Genomic DNA, 12,118 nt, shown 5'->3' with positions numbered 1-12,118 from the left:
CTGAACTTTGCCTAGAGATGGCTTTTCAAGTTCACAGAAGGCCTTTTCTGAGGGAAGTCTGAAAGTGAACCTAGAAGGAAATGAGTCTTCTGACTACTTTGACTTAGCCCATGTATTGATGACCATTGGTAAAATGAAAGTGGGAATTGAGAAGGCAGGACGGGGAAGAAGAGCCCTAAGTGCATAGGTTTGTGTGGGTTTTTAACTTCTTAAAAATAGCATTTCTTTTACCACAATGGCACAGGAACTTGTAAACATGAATCGCCAGCAATTGTAAACAAATTAGTCTAAGCTTTTCTATCTGAAAAGTAAGTAGAGCAAGTCTCTCTCTCTCTCTCTCTCTCTCTCTCTCTCTCTCTTTTACAAAGAGAAAATGCAAAACAAAAATTCCCCCTCCTCTTAAGGGCTTCTTTGCTGGTGAGTGTTTGTCTAGGAACAAATAGTCTTTTATATAAATGGTCTCCAAAAGTTCATAAGCAAAAAAGTGTCCAGCGTCTGGTGACCTACAATACAGTCTCTGGCTACATACTGGAGCTTTTCTGTCCTGAATTTGTGATCTGCTATCAGAGTCCTTTAATTTCTGGGAACAGAAGGCTCTTTGGGAGAAGAAAGGATGGGGGTGGGGGAGCAACATTGGAATCAGTCTTTTTTCCCCCCTTCCTTTTGCTGTTTTCTTCCAGTCAGCAAGTAGAGCTTGCATCCCTCTGATCTTCCCCAGCATCTTCCCGAGGTGAGGGCCACGGAAGGGTTAAAGGAGACCACCACTGTAGGTTTCCCTGCTGGGTGGGGCAGCTGGACAGGCCCCACCTCAGAGCTGTTCATAGAAAGGAGACACCCCACTCCTGACACCCTTCATCTCCTTTGGAGATTTTCCTTTTACAGCGTGTTTAATATGATTTTCAGGATGACCGTCTTTTTAAAGCCATGGGTTTCCTTTAACCACCAGGGGTCTACAGATATTCTCAACGTTCCAAATGTAATATGTGTTGAAATAAAGGAAAGCAGGAATGGTGAAGGGGATGAAGGACGACCGTTTAGAGAGCTGGGCAAAATTAATGATTTGTAATTAAATTTTAATGGCTGATCAACAAAGCATTTTGAACATTTGACTACTTGTTTTTTTTGTGGCCTGAAACTTTGATTTCAATGAATTCAACTTGACATTCTTTGACTAAATCGCTCAGTAAAAGCCAGGTAGTTACAAGCCACAGTGCCCCGAGTGGGGGAGGGAGCAGAAAACACACACCATGGCCACACACTCTTGGGGTTCATATTCTACAGGGACAGAGCTAAGAAATATGTTTTATTTTAGTTTTTTGCAATGCTGGGGACTGAACCCAGGGCCTCTCACTTGCCAGGCAAGTGCTCTACCTAAGTTACATCCCTGGCTGGAGAAATAATTTTTTTTATATGGGAGATTGAACAATTGAGAGGCACTTGCTCATTGAGCCTCATTCCCAGCCCTGTTTTGAATTTTTCTTAGAGACAGGGTTTCACTGAGTTGCTTAGCACCTCACTTTTGCTGAGACTGGCTTTGAACTCATGATCCTCCTGTCTCAGCCTCCTGCCCGCTGGGATTACAGGCATGGGCCACTGTGCCCAGCCAGAGAGATAATTTTTAAAATACCATTTGGGAAGGGATATACTTTGAAGATAATACAACAGGACAGGGAGTAGACCTCTCCAAGGAGCTGATAACCTGAGCTGAGACCTAAAAACTAAAGGGAGGCAGCAAAGGTGCTACATGGGAGAAGCAGAGAGACTTAGGGAGGCCTGAGACCTGGAAAAAGAAAGAAGTCTTGTGTCTCAGGGTTGAGGAAAAATAGGTGGTAGGGAAACTCTCTAATTTTTCTGTGTTTGCTAGAGTTGGCGATTTGCACAACGCCAGAGGCGCTGTCGTTGGCTCTAGCCTACCTGCCCTGGTTAACTTCCAATGGAAGCCAGCGAAACCACTGAGAAGTGAAAACCTGTCTTCTTCACCTGCATATTTCCTTTGCCTGGACATCAACCCCAGCCATGTTTAATGAACACAGTAAATGCAGCAGAGGAAAAAAAAAATGGTGGTAGTGTTGTGGATGAGCCCATCTTGTAGAGCAAGGGACAGGCTCCTTGGGTTCCATAGTTCTGAAGAGAGGCATCCATGATCTGTCTCAGGTTATGGTCATGACCCATGACTGCAGGACCACTATTTTTCTTCAGGTGAGTTTGTGCCCATCAGAAGCAATTTCCTTAGACCTGGGTGTGACCTTCCTTTCTCCTTTTCCTTCTCTTCCTGTATACATCCCAGGGGCCCTACATTCAGCCCCTCAATCTGCTTCAGATTGCTCACACATTATCCCTCACTTTCTCTTCTGTTACAGCATCCAGGGAGTGAGTTGGCAGATTTGGTTCTTCTCTTTTATAAAGCGCCATGCTGCCTGTGAGTCTCTGGAAAAGCAGTCCATCTCTCTTCTTTCCCAGCTAATTCTAATTTTCCCTTGGACTTTTTTTTTTTTTTAATGGGAATTTACTCTCTCCACTGAGCTACATCTTTCTATTTTTTATTTTGAGACAGCATCTCGAATAGTTGCCCAGACTGGCCTCAAACTTGAGATCTTCCTGCCCCAGCCTCCCTGGTGGCTAGGATCATAGGCATGCGCCACTACACTTGGCCTAAACTTGGATTCTTGATGGGCTAGGAGTTTTCGATCCTGGAGTAGAATATGGGGGAAGATAAGAAATGTAAGAATATTCAATGTGGCCTAGGAAGAAAAGGAAGTAAGGACTGGGGAAAGTGAGAGATACTGGGGAAAGAGAATCATTTTCACTTGTAAGCAAACTCAGGAGCTGCTATGATTCTTGTTCTGGCTTCTTCTTTATGGGATGTGGTGGACACACCCCAGCTGTTGCCTAAGGAGTTCCCCACTGGGTCATCTAAATAAGTTGGGCTGCCCACTTCCAATTTCTCTCAGGGCCTCTGCCTCTTCCCGTGTTGCAGGGATTTTTCTCCCCGCCTATCCTCCAATCCCCAGGGGCCAGTGCTCATGGCTCCTTGCCCTTAGTACCCAGAGTGCCAACCCTGGGCTGCATTTCCAGTCAGTGAAGGGAGAAGGCTCTGGAGAAGTCTCCATTGCTTAGTCTACCCAGGCAGAGGCAGCAGCTGAGAGAAACAGGGCCCTGGGTCTTGCAGCCAGGTGCTCCTACTCTCATAACCTCAGACTCCCATCCCTTCCTTTCCCCATGTCATCAGAAGCCTACCTGGGCTTCCTGTCTTTTCCAACTTCAGTCATCTTCCAGAATGCAGAGAATTCGGCTTTGTTTATCAAGGTTTCTAGAGTCACAGAAAACTGATCTTCTGCCTAATCCCCACCACTCCATCATGGCCTGATCTCCCAAGATCCACCTCTGGGTTCCAGGACAAAGGGGTGGATCCTAGCTGTGCCATTGATAGGCCTAATTTCTCAGAGTGTCAGTCAGATGATAGGATGCCATGAGAATTAAAGGAGATCATTGGTGAAGAGTTCCTTAAAACAAGGACGCAAACCTTTTGGCCATTACAAGGATCAGTGCTGGATCCTGCAGGTGGGCTCCCCCTTAGATTCCCTCTTCCCTTGGCCTTCTTAATGTCATCCTTTCTAACCTTCCTGACTTCCTACTTCTTGCCCCATCCATGTTCTGGATGGCCTCTGCTCTCTGCCTTCTCTCTCTCCTTGAAGTTTTCCTTCCATCTTCTTTTCTGTCTTCTTTGACTGAGGGAGTTGGCTCACCCTTTAGAATCACCCTTATCCATCTTACCACTATCAACTTTAGATCACCTCCAAATTGTTATCTCCATCCCATACCCCCTCTGTGACTGGCACCACTTGGGCTTCCTGTGGTATCCCAAATCAAATCTGTCAAAACCCTCATCTTCCCTCTCAATCACAAATCTCCCAACTTCCAAATAAGTGGGTCCATCCTGGGGGCTGTACTGCTTCCATCTTTCCTTGCATACTCTTCTCCTCAGCCACTGTCTCCATCTATTCTCCATCTGGAGCATCTATGCTCACAAGGTCTCCCACTTAAAACTATTTCTTTTCCAAGACTGTCATAGGTGTCTAGGTTCTAGAACCTCGTGGCTGTGATGCTCTCGATGCTACCTAACTGTCCCCAGGCTCCAAATTCTCTCCTCTGGTTATCCTGCCATACTCTTGGCAGCCCCCCAACCCCGAGCCTGTGGAGAGGGAGAACATTGTGGTCTCAGCCTCACTGTTTGGGATCTCTGTTTCCTCCTCTGCATGATCCACTCTTACATGTCCAGCATAAGTATTTTGGCCTAGACCTATCATAGGTTTAATGTTAAGAGGAGAGACTTCTGGAAAGATCTGTCAGATTGATATGCATGGTGGTCCTGGGCAAAGACTGACCCTTCAGATGAGAAGAATCAATAGTAGTATAGGTATAAGCTACTGGTGGAGGTGTGATAAGGGAGGAGAAATTTCTGGTGGGCTTATAATAATGTTAATAATAAATATTTTTATTGATGTTCTCTAGTTTCATCCCCTGCCTTTCCTTTCAGGCTTGTTCCAGATCCTTAAGGAGTGTAAGCTGTAATTAAATGAGGAAAAGAGCTGGTTTAGGAAGATATGCTCATGTTTTATGAGACAGGAGCAATGCTTTGATACATGGATACAGGCGCTCCCCCAGTGCTTCCCAACCATGATTGTGAGCTCAGCATTGGAATATAACTGAGCCATGTCCTGTGTGCCTGGAGTTTACTGTCAAGCAAGGAAGACAGTGAGTGCAAACAAGTAATTACAGTGAAAGTCTAAAGGGCTATGGGTGACCATGGACAAAAGGTCGAAGGAATGCAGATTAGATAGCGATACTTAACCTTAAGCTTGGGGAATCTGATAAGGCTTTGTGGAGGACACAGAATCTAAGCTGAGACACAAGAAAGGAGTAGAAGTCAATCAGGTAGAGGGAGAGGTCCACATTGAGAGGCACAGGATACACAAAAGTCCTTGAGGCACAGAAGCATGACATTTTTGAGGAACTGAAAGAGGTTCAGCCTGGGCAGAGTGTGGGCAGGATGCTGAGAGGTAGGACTGGAGAGCGTGCAATGAGCAGGGGGCCAGTAGAATATGTACACGAGTTTTGATTTTACCCTAAAAGGCAAAGGAAAGTCACAGGAGGGTTTTAAATGCTGGTGTGTGTGTGTGTGTGTGTGTGTGTGTACATCCATTAGACTTTAAGAGAGTCCATCTGGCTTTTGGAGAGGATCAAGACCCAGGCAGGGAAACCAGTAAAAAGGCTGTTGGGTTTGCCAGATGAGAAGTGATGGGGCCCCGGCTATGGTGGGGTGGGGGAGAGGCAGAGAGATGGATGGATTGGAGCAGGTTTGACAGGACTTGTAACAGGTTGAATAAGGAGGTGAAGAGAGGAAAGCTGAGGATAACTCCTAGATCGCTGATTTAAACGGAAGGAGATTAGGGACATCACTGAGCCTGGAAATGTGCTAGGGAGAGAAATTGTGAAAGGAAAGTGTGGATTTGCTTTTCTGCATATTGAGTTTGAGGTTCCTGGGAGAGGCATGCATTTGGGAACACTGGTCATCGTTAGCAAAGTCAGGCATAGACTTAAGAAAGTGATTCCCATAAGTCATAGTTATTTCAGCTGGAATCTGAGGTCTTTGGATATAACAGAAAAAAAATTACTCCAGTTATCTTAAATAAAGCATGGTATTGTCCCAATAGAGAGGGCTACACGAAGAACATTGCTCACAGGGACACTCTGCGGAGGGGATCAGCTCTTCTGGACTCCACAGAGGAATGTGGCCACTTGTGCCTTCATTTCTGCTCCCTTCCCCCCACTTTGTAGGACCTTCTTCTCTGCTTATATATGGAGACTTTATCCTCCATAACTTTGCTCTCTTGAGAACTGACTCTTGTTCTACCCTCCAAATGACTTAATGATCTGAGTTTAAAAGCTTACTAGGGACTTTACTACAATGTATACATTCTTTATTCAAACTGTTGAGAAGAAAGGATCTAATTGGCCAGTGAGAAATCAATAACATGGTAGCTTTGGGTCAAATGACTATTTTTTGGTCCAAGCAGTGACAGCAGTGTGTGTGTGTGTGTGTGTGTGTGTGTGTGTGTGTTTCTGTGTGGTCTAATCAGTTGTAATGTAGAGTATAGGGCTTTTGGAAGGACAGAGTATTGATATATGTTTATTTGTCTAACCTCAAAAATGTTGATTCTGTGGCTTCTATATCTCTCAAGTGGCAGAGTTGCAGAAATAAAAAAATCTGGGCACGTGAAGCTGAGTGTGAATATTCCCCTTGCCAGGAAAATCTTGGGCAATTTATAAACACTGTACTCACAGGGCTTTGGTTTCCTGCTCTGGAAAATCCATGATAATGTGTGAGAGAGAGAGAGAGAGAGAGAGAGAGAGAGAGAGAGAGAGAGAGAGAGAATATATGAATTAAATGAGATAACTTTGTGAAATGCTCGACAGATGGTGGAAAGCACTTAGTGACTGCTCCTTTTCTCCTGTTACTTCTCCTTTCTGCTTGCTCAAGCCACTGTTTTCTCAGAAAACAGGAAATATACTTGTTAAGTCACTTTTTTTGGTGGTGATTCCAATGCATGAACATCAACAAATATTTATGAGATGATCATATATTTTATTCTATTAAAAAGTAGCTGCAATCATTCATTGGGACAATTAGATGAAGAAAAGTCATTTACCCATAATCCTGCCACCTAAATAAAGATATAAACCATTTGATTTTTTTTGTTTTGTTTTGTTTAACTTTTTCTACTTTTTTCTGTTTTTTTTTTTTTTTCTGGTACTGGTGATTGAACTCAGGGACACTCAACCACTGAGCCACATCTCCAGCCCTGTTTTGTATTTTATTTAGAGACAGGATCTCACTGAGTTGTTTAGCACCACTGCTCCCGGTGCATTTTTGTTTTTACTTAAATAGAATTAAAATTTATGCACAATAAAAACAGAGTGTTGTAAAATGTTGAAACTTTATTTTCAGAATGAAAGATTCATGCTTTAAAAAGCACTTGATTTTTCTTAATCTAGAGTATTGATTGACATCTTACTCTAATTTTCTTGGTTGTACCCAGAACACCTCGGGGATAGGACGGTGTTCATTCATTGAGGACCATGTCGATTTTGGATTCTACCATATAGAATTCTACCATGTAAGATTCTACCATGCAGGATTCTACCATGTTGGATGCTACCAATTTGCAAATATGTTCCAGGCAAAAGCTATGCCCATTCAAACTTAGATATGTTAGATTTAATGTAGGGCTAACAAGGCCAAGTCATAGGTTTCATTCTAAGATGAGCCAATTAGCATTAACTAATATGGTCACAGATTTCACCTCAATTTTGGCTTTCTCCTTGCAAGTGAGTGTCTGGTCACAAGGAAGACTGAAACAGAACATGGAGGGTTCATTGCAGATCCATTATCGTTATAGACAGCTTTGGTTTTGAACCATTAGCTGAACTTGATGAGGTAGTAAGGGGAGCTTAATAGACACAGAATATTTTATGATTGAATGATTGTTGAATTATAGAACAAAATTACTAGATCCAGCCAGGAAAAAAAAAATGATTCCAGAGCTAACTCATTTCAAGATGTTACATGTAAAAATGTCACTAACTTCAAATGAAGTAGGGTTAACCAGCTCCAAAGAGTTATGGGAACTAGGGAAATCCTACAGGAGGGATTTCTTTAAGTAAATACCACTTGGCAGAAATTCTTCTTCTTTTCCTTTTTCCATTTATTTTTGGTACTGGGGATTGAACCCTGGAACACTTTACCACTGAGCCACATTCCCAGCCTTTTTATTTTGAAACAGAATCTTGCTAGTTTGCTTAGACCTTGCTAAATTGCTGAGGCTGTCCTCATACTTACGATCCTCCCGCCTCAGCCTCCTAAAATACTGGGATTATAGGCATGTACCACCACTTATGGCTGGTCGGAGTTATTCTGAGAGATACAAAATTTTGCTATTGATTGTGTCATGACATGACTGAACCCTGGAGAAGATCAGGAAGAGTCCTTGTGGGAAGTTAGAGAATTTGGGGAACATACTGTCTCTTTTAAACTTTTTTTTAGTTGTAGATAAACACACAATATCTTTATTTATTTTTATGTGGTGTTGAGGTTTAAACCAAGTGCCTCACATGCAACGCAAGCACTTTACTACGGAGCTACAGCCCTAGACCATATTGACTGTCTCTTTTTTTTAATTTTTTTTTTTAGTTGTAGATGAACACAATATCTATTTTTATTTATTTATTTTTACGTGCTGCTCAAGATTGAACTCAGAACCTCACATGTGCAAGGCAAGCACTCTACCACTGAGTTATAGCCTCAACCCCTGACTGTCTCTTACAGTTTGGATATGAACTGTCACCCAAAGTCTCATGTGTTGAAGGCTTGGTCCACAGTGCAGCTATGTTAGAAGTGGGGCTTTTGGGAAGTGATTGGATCATAGTGGCTTTAACTTCATCAATGATTAATCTATTGATAGATGAATGTACTACTGGGAGGTGGGGGGAACTGTAGGCAGGTGGGGCATGGTTGGGGAAGCAGGCCAGTGGGGTATGTGTGCCTTTGGGGACTATATCTTGTTTCTGGTCCTGTCTTCTCTCCCTCTCTCTCTCTCTTTCTCTCCTCCAGAATCTCAGAAGCTGTTAAACTGTTAAGCTTTTCTATCCTCTGTCCTCCCACCATCATATACTGTCTCATTTCATGCCCAAAACAATGGAGCCAGCCCACTGCAGACAAAAATCTCTGAAACTGAGAGCCAAAATGAATTTTTCCTTCTTTAAATGTTCATGTAGAATATTTTGGTCATTGCCATGAAAAACTGACTAATACACTGTCTTAGTCTGTTCAAGCTGCTATAACAGAACACCATAGACTCAGGGGCTTGTTAATAATAGAAATTTATTGCTCACACTTTTGGGGATTAGGATGTCTAAGATCAAGGAAGGCAGATTCAGTGCCCAGTAAAGCCCTGCCTCTTGATTCTTAAATGGAGCCTTCTACTATGTTTTAATGTGGTGAAAAGGGTGAGGGATTTCTTTCAGATTTCTTTATAAAGACACTAATCCCATTCATGGATGCTCTGCCCTCATGACATAATCACCTCCCAAATCAAGTTGAAGGCTAGGATTTCAACATATGACTTTCGAAGGGACACAAACATTCAGCCCATAGCACCCATTAGCTCATTTACTGAGGATCATCTTAGAGCAGAAACTAGATTTTAAAAATTCTATTGAAGGAAAATGCATCATGCTGTTAGGGAAATTTCTACAGTAACGCCAAATATTGTCATTGAATATTCCACTTATCATCACCAGTCTTAACTGTACAACTGCTTTTGATGCTTTCTTTCCAGAATGATTTGCACACACCCAGCACTCCCTGAAACTCCAAGGAGAAGACCCAGGCTGTTGAGAAATACTTTTATGACTCTAATGAACTTTCCTGCCAGGTGACAGGAGTTTGTGTCATACTGATAGGGTCATACAGATTACTACCTTTGCCCTTTGTATTTCAGTGCTAAGCCCAAAGAAGTCAGGGACCTTGGTTCTTCCAAATATGGCTGCTTGTCAACACTCTCACCTATTACAATCACTTAGTTGTACACTGAAGGAGAAAATGTGTAGCACCAATGCATTTGGCTCCCCCACCCTTCTGCCTCCAAACGTCTTTTTCTGAGACCACACAGGTCAGGCTCAGAGCTCACATCTGAGATCTAGTCGAGTTGCTGGTTGATATTGCTCTTTCTTGTTACCCACATTGATGGCATCAAATGTCCTTCTTGATTTTTGCATGATTGCTGCAAACTGGAACAGGATCAGCCTCATAAATGGGACATCTTGTGGTCTGTAATATGAGATCTATTTTAACAAATCACTCTTAACCATCACCTCTCCGAGGGAACCCACTGCTGAAAGGCAATGCTGAATTTTCTCGTGTTAACTTCTATTTATTTATTTATTTTGGCAGTTCTGGAATCAAAACTCAGAGCTCTGCACGTGGTAGGCAAGCGCTCTGCTGAGCTATGTCCCCACCCCACCCCTCCTCTTTTTCCTCCCAGTGCCCCTTTTTCTCCCCTGCCACTCTCTCCCACTGCTTTCAAACAACAACCCCTCCCCCAGCAATCCTGGCTGAACTCTGGAATTTTCCTCAGGTCCCTGAATTGGACACTGACAGAATCTTCTGGCCACGAATTGAGTGGAGGATGTTGGAAGAAAGTACTATTGTGCAAGTTAAGGAAAGGGTCACAGATCCAAAACCACAGCAACTGTATTAAAGGGCTCCTGTGTTGGGATTCTCCTTTTAAGCAGTTCAAAGGCAGGCATTCAAGATCGGAACCTTGGAGATAGAACACATCAACAGAATTCTAGTTTTTGTTCGCTTGATTTCTAAGTGAAATTCCTGTTTGCCAAGAATTCCCACGTGAAGCTTTACATATTTTCCTTGTCAGCTCTGTTCCCCGCCACCTTTGTTCCCCAGTCTGCTCGCCTGCCTCCCCTTAACAGCTGGACACATCACGGTTCCATTTTTCTATTGGTTGTGACTGAAGTAGCTTGAGGTCAATTATTTCCCCAGCAATTGACAAAGAATCTTGATGAAGAGGAAAGTGACATTGTCCCTTAAACAACACTGCTCCCTCCTCCCTCTGCCCTCCCGGCTGAGAGAGGGCCGCTTTCCTTTTGCAAGGAGCCCAGCAGGGCAGTGGCGGTGGGGTCTGTGGAAGTGCGTGGGTAACATATGGTAAGTGGAGAAAATATTTATATTCATGGTGAAAGAACAGGAGAAGATCCAAAGAGGGTCATTCCACTGAGATTTTAAGCAGGAGAGCTGCAGACCTGGTATTCTGTCTTTGGCCGAGACACCACGGAGAATTTAAAGAGTTTGGATTTCTTTCTTTCGTGGCTCTCCTTGCCATCTATCCTCCTCTTAATACGAATTGCTGGCCCTTGGAACAGGGACTATCCCTCCCCCTAAACTTGACACTGGGCCTTGCCTGGGCCCTGCCCAACTTGATTCGCCTTTTCCCTCCTCCTGCCTCTGCCCCCAAAGACCAACGCTCAAAGCCATCTCTTGTGCCTGTGCCTTGGGCTGGTCCGCGGCGTTTGTGGTTTTGACTAGGCGTCTAGGTAAGGCGGAGCGCACAGGCAGAGTGGGCATTTGGGGCGACAGGTTCTTGGGGGAGCTATAAATAATTAATCGGTGTTAGATTACTCTCTGATGAGACACACGAAACCTTCGGTGCCTTGGCGCTTTCCGGCTGGCATTTTGCATCACAGCTTCCTAAGAAAGGTAAAAGGCCCTCTCTTTTGGTCTCCCAGGGGCAAAAATTCGCGTCTGTTCTGCAGTACCGCAATCCAGCGGGCGCGGAAGGCAGCGAGTGCGGTTGAGCGCCCGCCCGTCCGACCGCAGCACAGACAGCTCACTCCTGCCCTCCGACCCGCCGCCACGCGGCCCGACAGCCACACGTGTGCCCACCACCTAGTCCAGGCGAGATGCAACTGCGCGTCCTTCCTCTGCGTTCGGTGGCCGGGCCGCGACACCGAGATGGCCGGGGAAACGTGTGCAGACTGGTGTGCAGAACAGAGGAAACCGAAGGGGAGGGTTATTTCCCCTTTCGCCATCGAAAGTTTGCCCCTCCTTTCGGGGTGTGTAGGACGAGATGGCCGCAAGGGCCGGAAGATGTGAAACTGAGCGGGAGGGAAGGTTGGGGGTCACCGTCCTAGCGGCCGAGCTCCACAACTCAATGATTGGAACTCTTGTTTGGGGGCCTCCAGATCCCAGTTGGGAGGGATCCCAGGGGGACGAAGTGGGATGGGATACAGGTGCGTCTGGGTCCTGCTTTGGGACGGGTCCCCCCAAGAACCCCTCGAGGAGCTACCCATAAACGAGCGGCTTGCTGCGCAGAGGCCACGCTTAATGGATTCTTGCAGATAAAAGAGCCCGGCTACCTTTCTTTCCTATAATGGCCCCTGAGGCTAATGTCTTAAAGAGGAAACAAAAGGATTGTTTTACAGCACACAAGGGGGGAAGGCGCACGGGGCGGGGATGGTGTGTGGGTGGGGGGACGGGGCACTG

General features: G+C 44.7%; 1 long non-coding RNA gene across 1 annotated transcript; it reads left to right on the top strand.

The window, feature by feature from the left end:
* The first annotated feature begins 11,093 nt into the window (after positions 1-11,093).
* On the top strand, positions 11,094-11,917 carry LOC125610567. Its single transcript, XR_007340568.1, has 2 exons — positions 11,094-11,169; positions 11,362-11,917. It is a non-coding gene; the product is annotated as an uncharacterized LOC125610567 (long non-coding RNA).
* The last annotated feature ends 201 nt before the right edge of the window (positions 11,918-12,118 follow it).

Source organism: Marmota marmota, unplaced genomic scaffold, assembly GCF_001458135.2.
Source record: "Marmota marmota marmota unplaced genomic scaffold, marMar, whole genome shotgun sequence".
Classification (NCBI taxonomy): Eukaryota; Metazoa; Chordata; class Mammalia; order Rodentia; family Sciuridae; genus Marmota; species Marmota marmota.
The sequence above is the reverse complement of the archived record's forward strand: the minus strand, read 5'-3'. Positions and strand labels throughout refer to the sequence as shown.